The sequence below is a fragment of the Mandrillus leucophaeus genome, unplaced genomic scaffold (assembly GCF_000951045.1).
Source record: "Mandrillus leucophaeus isolate KB7577 unplaced genomic scaffold, Mleu.le_1.0 Scaffold207, whole genome shotgun sequence".
Lineage (NCBI taxonomy): Eukaryota > Metazoa > Chordata > Mammalia > Primates > Cercopithecidae > Mandrillus > Mandrillus leucophaeus.
This window is the reverse complement of record NW_012102110.1, coordinates 4437212-4447517: the sequence shown is the minus strand read 5'-3', so window position 1 is coordinate 4447517 and position 10306 is coordinate 4437212. Positions and strand designations below refer to the sequence as shown.

General features: G+C 35.5%; 1 pseudogene across 1 annotated transcript; it reads right to left on the bottom strand.

Moving 5' to 3' along the window:
* Nucleotides 1–6245: 6245 nt before the first annotated feature.
* On the bottom strand, nucleotides 6246–8958 carry LOC105539607 (annotated as a pseudogene). Its single transcript, XR_001006074.1, has one exon. The product of XR_001006074.1 is annotated as a 14-3-3 protein zeta/delta pseudogene (transcript).
* Between the last annotated feature and the right edge of the window lie 1348 nt (nucleotides 8959–10306).

The following is a 10306-nucleotide window of genomic DNA, read 5'->3' as shown; positions in this document are numbered from 1 at the left end:
CTTGATCTTTGGTTGCCCCATTTGATTGAAGGTTTGGTTTAGCACTCATGATACTACTTCTGATTGATGCTGCCATATGGTCCAATCTTTTCTCCTGATGGTAGTGTTACTTTGCCAGTATTGGCGAGTTACTGCTTAAAAGTGGTAGTAGCCAAATTGTGTTTATGCAGCTAAACTATGAGACTGGACAAATTAGATCAGGCACTGGTGATAAAGCAATTAACATACGCTCTTGGCATAAGAAAATCACAATTGGATACCCTTAGACCCAAATAGAGCCCCTCCTCGATTCCTTACACCCCTACTCCACAGTCAATAAAGAGATTTTCAGAGAAGAAAAGGAGCCCAAAGGAAGGGTTGGAAAGGTCATATAGAGACTTCAACTTGCAGAGGAGTTTCCTGAGTTTGCCTTAGAGTTAGAAAGCATAACTCTCAGAACTCCCTCTGTGCCTGTAAACCTAACTTCATGTTGGAATTTTAGAAACAAAGAATATTCAGGCCTCCGGATAGTTTCACAGCCTCTTTATATATCAGCGCCATCACAAAGTGGATGAAATCGTTCTTGTCTGATCAAATTTCAATAGATTAATATTGACATACTCATATTTTACTTTAAGGAAACTTTGGCCAGGCACAGTGGCTCACGCCTATAATCCCAGCACTTTGGGAGGCCGAGTGGGGCAGATCACAAGGTCCGGAGATCGAGACCATCCTGGCTAACATGGTGAAACCCTCTCTCTACTAAAAACACAAAAAAATTAGCCAGGCATGGTGGCGGGCGCCTATAATCCCAGCTACTTGGGAGGCTGAGGCAGGAGAATGACGTGAACCTGGGAGGCGGAGCTTGCAGTGAGCCGAGATCGCGCCACTGCACTCCAGCCTGGGCAACAGAGCGAGACTCCATCTCAAAAATAAAAAGGATCCTTTGTTGGCTCTCTCTGCCCCATTTTGTTCAATAATCTTTAAACAAATGAGTTAAGAAAGATCAAGAAAAAAAAAGAAGTGTGAAAAGAAGAATTTAATAATACACTGGATGCAGGGGAAGGAGACATGCATAATTGCCTGTTCCTCTTTAGACAGCCCTTCCCCTTCCTTCTTGAGAAAACAACAAGGAAGGGACCAAAAAGAAGTAAACACAATAGTAACTACTTATTAAATATCCAGTAGGTCTTTGTACATATAAATTCAATTCATTCATATACCAACCCAATGAGATGGATGGTATTATCTCCATTTGATGAGTGAGGAAAGTAGGATTCTGAGGGATTAAGCAATTTGTCCAAGGTCATCAGCTACTAGTTGAGAAGATGGGACACAAAACAAAGACTATGCAATGGCGGAGAACAAGGTCCTAACTTCGAAGACATGTAGCCTTCCCAGCAATACTGGAAATGGAAGGAGATAATTGTTTTACACTGTTAGTGGACACAGGATTTTAATTGTATCATTCACATCAATAAAAGAAATTATCTCCCTCCCTTTATCCTTCAGCTGTGACCTCAAAATGCCTCCCAGGAATATAAAGTGTGAATTTCAATTCAATTCAACAAATATTTTCTTGAGTGCCTATTAATACCAGGCTCTGCATTAGATTTAGGATATATAACAGTGAGTGGAGACAGGCATAATGTTTGCCTTGGAGAAAGCTGCAGACATTTTAAAAGTAAAAGTGTGATAACTTATAAACAGGAAAGGGAAGCAAAACGCCGTGGAAGGCAAAAGCAAAAGCATCTTATGATCTAAAACTCAGGGGAGCCCTTACCTAGGAAATAAAAGTTGAGATAAAATTTAAATGGTAAGTATGAGTTAACAAGGTAAGGGCTTAATGCTGATGTCACAAGGTAACTTAATGAGCTAATATTGAAGAGTGACAAGCTTCTCTCAAGAAACAGTACACATGACTGTTTTATCTTTGACAGGATAGCCAGAGAGAAAGGCAGCTACCCCAGTCATGGGAAAGGAGAAAAACAGCTGAAGTTTTAATAAATTTCTAAAGGCTACATATAGAATGGCATGATAGTATCAGAATCCTGAGAGCCTTGGACACGGGGGAGTCTGTGGCATTCATCAGCTCTTTAATGGTCCTTAAATGAGAGCTCATGAAAAAGACTGAAAGCAGGGCAAAACCACTGAGAGAGACACCTACTAAATCACAGGTATATGGGGCATGCCTAAGCCTTAGGACAGAGCAAGGAGAACAGAGAAACTCCTGCAGTGACTAAGACAGCAGCTGTCTGCCACTGGGGGAGGAAGAGGATTGCTAAGAGCAGTTCCTTCTGAGGTTTATGAAAGCAAGGGTTTCTTAAGTCTGAGGGCAAAGACAGGAAACACAGTGGAATTCCCCTCCCTATTCTTTATCCCACATACATTCCATCAAGCATGAGGCAACAGCAGCCTGATGCTGAGGAAAGTGAAGGAGCACTGAGAGAGAGACAGAGGACTACCTTACTAATTCTGGGTCCAGAGCAAGCGAACTGAGATATATGTCTGGCACTCCAGGCCTTACGAGAAGTACAATACAGCAACAATGCACCCCTGGAAATACATGAAGCCAGTCTATGGGAGCAGGGACATCATTTAAGCCATCACAAAACCCAAACCCAGTTCAATCACAAACCAGTTTAATTTAATCACGTAACTAATGACTTCACAGAAGTATATTTTTCATAATGTAAATATTATTTACCTCCTTACTTACTATACTTACTCAAAGTATCCTGCATTCAATCAATAATTATGAGATTCACTCAAAAAATAAGAAAATATGACCCATCATGAAATGAAAAAAAGGAATAAATTCAGAGATGGCCTAAATGTTAGAATTATCAGACAGGGACTTTAAAATAATTATAATTTTAAAAAAAAATTTTAAATATAATGAAAAAATGGACAATCTACATGAAAAGATGGGGAATTTTAACAGAGATGAATATTGTATAAAAGTAAAATGGAAAACATAAAAATAAAAAAAACCATGGTATTGGATAATAGATAATATGTTCAATAAGTTTATCAGTAAATTGGACACAGCAGAGAAAAGAATCATTGAACAAACCCAGAAGGATGTACTGGTGAATTCTACCAAATATTTAAAGAAGAAATAATAGTAAGATTTTCTAAATATTTCAAAAATAGAGGAAATATTTAACAGTATGAAGAATACTGTTATGATAAGTAATAAACAAATACTTAACAGCTATTTTTTATGAGGCTAGCATTCTCCTAATACTAAAGCTGGACAAAGAAAAAAAAAAAAGAAAACTGCAGACCAATATACTCTGTGACTATAGGTGCAAAAATCCTTAACAAAATGTTAGCAAATTAAATCCAGTAATACATAAAAAGCATACCAAACCATAACTAATTGGATTTGGCACCAAAATACAAAGTTTACTTAACATTTGAAAGTTACTCAAAATAACTCACCACATTATATAATTAAAGAAGAAAAATCTTATAATCATTTCAATAGATACAGAAAACATATTCCACATATTTATGGTAGAAATTTATAGCAAACAAATACTAGAAGGAAACTTCTGCAAAATATTTGTAATGCAGCTACAAAATATTTACAGTTAATTGTGCATTTAATAGTGAATGCTTTCTAAGAAAAAACAAAAAAGTCCACTCCAATCATTTTCATTGAAATTTATACTGGAGATCCTAGCTTGTACAAAAGAGAAAAAATCATAGAAATTGGGAAAAGTAAAGACATGATTCTTTATGTAAAACCTCCCAAGGTGTCTATAAGAAAACTACCTGACTTAATATATGATTTTAACAATGTATGCTATAAAATCAGTATACAAAAACCAATAGCATTTCTATTACATATAGTAGCAATTAGAAAAAAAGTTTAAAATACCATTTACAACAGCATCAAGAAACATAAATTCTTGGGGATAAATTTAACAATTTATTAAAAGATATTGTAATACCTCTTAACTAAAAAGTATAAAACATTGCTGAAAAAATTTAAAATAGACCTAAATAAATGAAACAATACTAAATAAAACAAAGTTATCAATCAATTCCCTCCTCCCCTACCGTGTTGATTCAGATACAACACAATCTCAATCAAAATCCCAGCAAACTTTTAAATATACATTGACAAGGTGATTATAACATACATATGAAAATCACAAAGGACCTAAAATAGCCAAAGCAATCTTCAAAACAAAGAATAATATTGGAGAACTCATACTACCTGATTTGAAAACTTTTTTTAAGCTACAGTAATCAAAAGAGTGTGCCATTGGTGAAAGGATAGATAGAAAATAGAACAGAAGAGAGAGTCATGAAATGGATCCACACATGTACAGTCAAGTTATTTTTACAAACACGCTGAAATAATTCAACTGGGAGTGAAAAATCTCTTCAACAAATGGAGCTAGACTAACCGGATAATCATATGAGCAAAAAACCTTGACTCCCCCATTTCCTACAATGCACAAAAATTAATGAGATTCATCATAGAACTAAATGGAAAAGCTAAAACCATCAAGTTTCTAGAAAAAACAGCAGAAGAAAGTATCTTTATGACCTTTGTAGGCAAAAGTTGCTTAGACTGGACAAAGAAAGCATGAATTACAAAGAGAAGAAATAATAAATTGGGATTCATCAAACTTTTAAAATCTTCCGCTCATTGAAAAATGAGCAGTAATCATTGAAAAATGAGTAATTAAATGAAAAGGCAAGCCGTAGGCTGAAGAAAATATTCATATGTATCTGCAAAAGAATTACATCTAAAATATATGAAAAGACAACTCTATAACAAAATAAAAACAACAAAAAATGATTAAAAGACTTGAGCAAACACTTAACTGAAGATATACAAGTGGTATACAGCATATAAGAAAGTCTTCAACATCATCAGTGATTAGAGAAATGCAAATTACAACCACAATAAGATTGTGGTTCTTATACAAGAATGGCAAAAATAAAAACAATTTACAACATCAAATGTTAGAGAAGATTAGTAGCAACCGGAATCTAATACATTACAGTTGAGAATGCAAAATGATACAATTTCTTCAGAAAACTGTTATTTCTTAAAAGGTTAAATATGTGTCTACCATGTAACACATCAATTCAATTCATGGGTATTTAACTAAGAAAAATGAAAGCATATGTCTAAAAAACCCTTGTTTATAGACATTCAATTCCTAATAGCCACAAAATGGATATGGTATATTGAAAGGAATGTTATTCAGCAATAAAAAGGGACAAAGTAATGATACATGCAACAACATGGATAATTTTCACATTTTTCTGTGTGAAAGAATCCCCCATACAAAAACTACATACTGTTCGATCCTACTTATAAGAAAGTCTAGGATAGACAAAATTAATTTATGGTGGTAGAAATCAGATCAGATTATAAGGGAGGTAACTGATTGGGAAGGAGCACAAAGGAACTTTCTGAGGTTTGATGAAACTGTTCTGTCTTGATGCAGGTTTGGCTTATACAACTGAAACCCTTAATCAAAACTGATTGAATGGTACACTTAAGATTGGAGCATATCTCTGTATTATACCTCAAAAAATTAAAAGGTCACCCCCAAATCTCCATACATTTGGAAACTAAATAGCTTATTTCCAACCACATTATGGTTTCACCAATAAGTCATTTTGAAAATTATAACATTTTAGGATTTGGCAACAACAGAGTCACTTTGAGACAAACCTAAAGCAATACTGCGTGCAATCCCTCATTTGTAATTCTGAATTACCGAAAGCTCTGAAAAACAATTTTTAGAAAATTTGACATGAAACTCTAACTCAATCTGATATGAGACAAACTATAGTCTTTATTATCTTGATGTATGGATTGGTGCAAAAGTTATTGCGGTTTTTGCCATTACTTTGTAATTACCTTGTAATGGCAAAAACCACAATAACTTTTGCACCAACCCAATATATGACCAGAGTATTGGCACAAATACCATGGGAGATTTTTATAATATGGAGTTTATAAACCATATTGCCACTCTAAAATCTAAAATCAGTGAATTCTGAAACACATTTGACACCAAGGGTTTTGGATAATGGATTGCGATCCATGAATTGTGATAATGAATAATCTTAATTAAATACGTTGCTAAAAAATGGTCGAAAAATAATGAACTAAACATTCCACATATAACAGAGGAAAATATAAAGATAAAAACAGAAATTAATATAATCAAAAACAAAGAAACAATAGAAAGAACCTAAAAATTAACAACTGATACATTTTTTCCCCCATCATCAATATTTATTGAGCATTTACAGTGTACTAGGCACAACAGAACATATAGAAAACATTGTCCCTGCTCTTGAGGAGCTTACATTCTAAAAGAAAAAATACACGTCTTTTAAAATGGCATTTTTGTTTGGTGTTTTCTGCAAAGTACTGAGGAAACATTTTGTTAAAGTGAGCTTTGGGTATAACTTAGCCCCATCATTATTTAGAGAAGAGAGGAAGAAGAAAGAGGAAGGATTTTAAAGGCAGACAATGACAGACCATTCAGGATAGGTAGGGTTTTAAAGGGAGATAAACACAATCTCATCAACTAAGGAGAGATTTACTGCAGTAAATAGGATGAGGAAAATAATCTGTGGGGTGCAAGCAAAGGAAGCAGGGTGCCTTAGACATTGAGTGGAGCCAGAAAGATCATGCGGCCTTTTCCCAAGTACATGGCCACCAAGTAAGAATGGTTGGTGACAAGACAGAAGGCTAAAAGAGGAAGGTAATCTTGTGCACCTGACAAATAAAATAAAGGATCAAAATCGAAGGCAGGCTGTAAGAGTATCAAGAAATTCTTAAAAACCAGAAAGTGATTTGGAAGCACAAAACTTATAGTTAATGCTGTCATGATGGGCCAAGAACATTGTGGCTTCCTAAGTTAGAAAATGCCATATACCAAAATTTTAAATTGAACACATTACATTGTTTTCCAATCAATCTCCCCCTCTCCCAGAAAAAATAGGAACTCATTTTTTTCAGGGTGGAGAGGAAGAGAGGGGATAATGGGACATGGAAACAGCAGTTATATTAGTAGTATTTTTGTTGTTATGATACATTTTGTGTTTAAACTTGGTAAAAGCCCATTAGCTGCCAAGAGGGAATAAGGAATAAATTTTAAAAAATGTACAATTTCCTTTAGAGAAGTTTCAAAACCAAAAGACTAATTTATATGAAAAACTGTAGAGAAAGTAGTTGAAAAGTGCATTCATAAAACTTTTATTCCACTTACATGAATTTAATACACGTGTTCTTAACAATTATGCTTAGATTGTTCATGAAAATTTCATAAGGCATTAAACAAAGCTAGCCATCATCTCAAGTTATTTCCCTGTTAACTATTTTTACAGCACATGCATGTTAGGCAAGTATCAAAAAAAAAAAAAATCACAAAAGCAAAAAACCTAAAAAACAGTTAAATACATGGGTTTTTGTTTTACTGCTGTGCTTGATATACATGAAGTAATGAATACCAAGCAATTCATTTTTACTGCATCTTTACTTTTACATTTGTTCTTAGGTTACCTGAAACACTTAAATACATATAAAATGAGTGTAGCAAAAATAATGAAAGCTAACAGCAGGTAACTTTACAAATAATGGAATGTGAACCATTTCTGCCCTTATCCAGAGTACAATGGGTCACAACTTTGTCTAAAGGAACACTTCTGCAGCTGTAGTCAAAGGTGTGCACGTTGAGATTGAGTGTTCCACAGATACACATGGTTTAACCTGTGGTATCCATGGGGTATGTTTCTACAACAGCCTTCTAAGTGTTCCAAACCTTAAAGTACCCACAATTACTACCCCTGTGACTGGAACCAATGATCCCTTTTATTCCGCACCAGGACAAACCAATATGTAGGCAATTTTCTTTGCTTAGACATGGAAGCAGTTTTACACTGGCCCTTGTGAAGCCACAATGTACCAAAAGTACTATGCCAAACATTTATAACTTGTAGAAAAATTCCACATCCCCATATTGGCCGCCTCAAGATGAAAACAGATAACTCCCTAAATGTTAACTGGCTCTACTCCCCTAATATTAAACATAAAAACCACATGGGAAATATAGAAATTCAAATAGAAGTAACATAAACCTGTCATAAATCGTAAACAAAAAACTATTTGTGGGACAGCATGGATGACAGACAAATGGTCTACTGTGTAAATTTTAGAATGAGGCAGACAAAAGTTGGAAGGCTGGTTAATTTTCCCCTCCTTCTCCTGCTTCAGCTTCATCTCCTTGGGTATCCGATGTCCACAATGTCAAGTTGTCTCTCAGTAATTACATTATTAGCCTGCTGTCTTTGTATGACTCTTCACTTAATGTATCAAGTTCAGCAATGGCTTCATCAAAAGCTGTCTTTGCAAGAGAGCAGACTTTCTCTGGGCAGTTCAGAATCTCATAATAGAACACAGAGAAGTTAAGGGCCAGTCCCAGTCTGATAGGATGCGTTGGTTGCATTTCCTTTTTGCTGATTTCAAAAACTTCTTGGTATGCTTGTTGTGACTGATCCACAGTCCCTTTCCTGTCATCACCAGCAGCAACCTCAGCCAAGTACGATAGTAATCTTTCATTTTCAAATAGAAGACTTTGCTCTCTGCTTGTGAAGCATTGGGGATTAAGAACTTTTCCAAAAGAGACAGTACATCATTGCAGACATCTCTTAGCTCCGTCTCAATTTTCTCTCTGTGTTCTCGAGCCATCTGCTGTTTTTTCTCAGCACCTTCCGTCTTTTGTTCAATACTTGAGAGGACCCTCCAAGATGACCTATGGGCTCCTACAACATTTTTATAAGCAACTGAGAGAAGATTCCTCTCCTCATTGGATAATTCAGCTCCTGGCTCAATTACAGATTTCATGCAGGCTGCCATGTCATCATATCGCTCAGCCTCCTCGGCCAGTTTGGCCTTCTGAACCAGCCCATTTTTATCCATGACTGGATGTTCTGCTGGCTTGGGGGAAGCAGCCTTAGACCTTTAATGGCTCAGAAATGGGAGTGAGGCGTCCAGTCCCTGAGTGTGGCTGAGTGATGTGGAGGCGTTCCAATTGAGAGCTCAGAATCTGCTAACAACTGATACTTTTAAAAGATTAATAAAACTGTCAAATTTCTGGAAATACTGATAAAGAAAAAACAGAAGTTGCAAATAGTATATCAAGAATAAAAAATGGGGCAAAACCACAGAGGTAATAGAGAATCTAAAATTTGTATTTTGTGTCAATAATTTTGAAAACTTAGACAAAGGGACATATTTATTAGAAAAATAAACACAAAAAATAAAAAACAGAAAACCTAAATATTCATTTTAACTGATCTTTTTTCTTGTCTTATTGCATAAATAAATAGATGTTTTGATAAGAGATATCCTGGTATTTTAAAAGGGAAAGCTTTTTAAATGGTACTGTTAGGATTCCCCAGAAAAACAGAATGAATAGATGTGCATGTGTGTGTGTTTGTGCGTGTGTGTAAGTTAAAGGAGGTAATTTTAGTGCATTGACTCACATGATTATGGAGGCTGGCAAGTCCAAAATCTGCAAGGTAGGCTAGACCCAACGAAGAGTCAATGCTACAGTTCAATTCTGCAGGTTGTCGGCAGAACTCCCTCTTGGTCAGGTAGGTATTTCATTCTATTCAGGCCTTTCACTGTTTGGAAAAGGCTCACTCACGTTACAGAGATAATCTGCTTTACTCAAGTCCACCAATTTAAATGTTAATCTCATCCAAAAACACTCTGACAGAAACCTCCAGAATAATGTTGGACAAACTATCTCATGGCGCAGCCAAATTGACACATAAAATTAAGCATCACAGTTAACTTTGCAGGATTATGAGAGGAGTGACATTATATAATGTATTTTATCAAGATGATTCTGGCTATTGATTAAAAATAGACTATATGGTGAGAATTGTAGACTCAGGGACACCAGAGAAGAAACTGCTGCATAATTCATATAAAAGATAATGGAGGCTTGAGCCATTTTTAGCGTCTTTAGCAGTGGCGTAGTGAGAGGTCATTAGATTCCAGATATAGTTTGAAGGTAAAACTCATGGGATTTCTTAACAGAGTGAATGTGGGATATTAAAAAGAGAAGAAGAAGAAGAAAGAAAAGAAAGGAATTAAGAACAGTGTCAAGGCTCAGGGATCAAACTACTGGGAAAATTGAGTTTCCCTCAACTAACATAAAAAGCTGTTGGTAGAGCAGGTTTGGAGGAAACCTCAGGAGTTTAAGACGTCAGACATACAAATGGAGATATTAAGTGAAATAAGCCAGGCACAGAAAGACAAACGTCA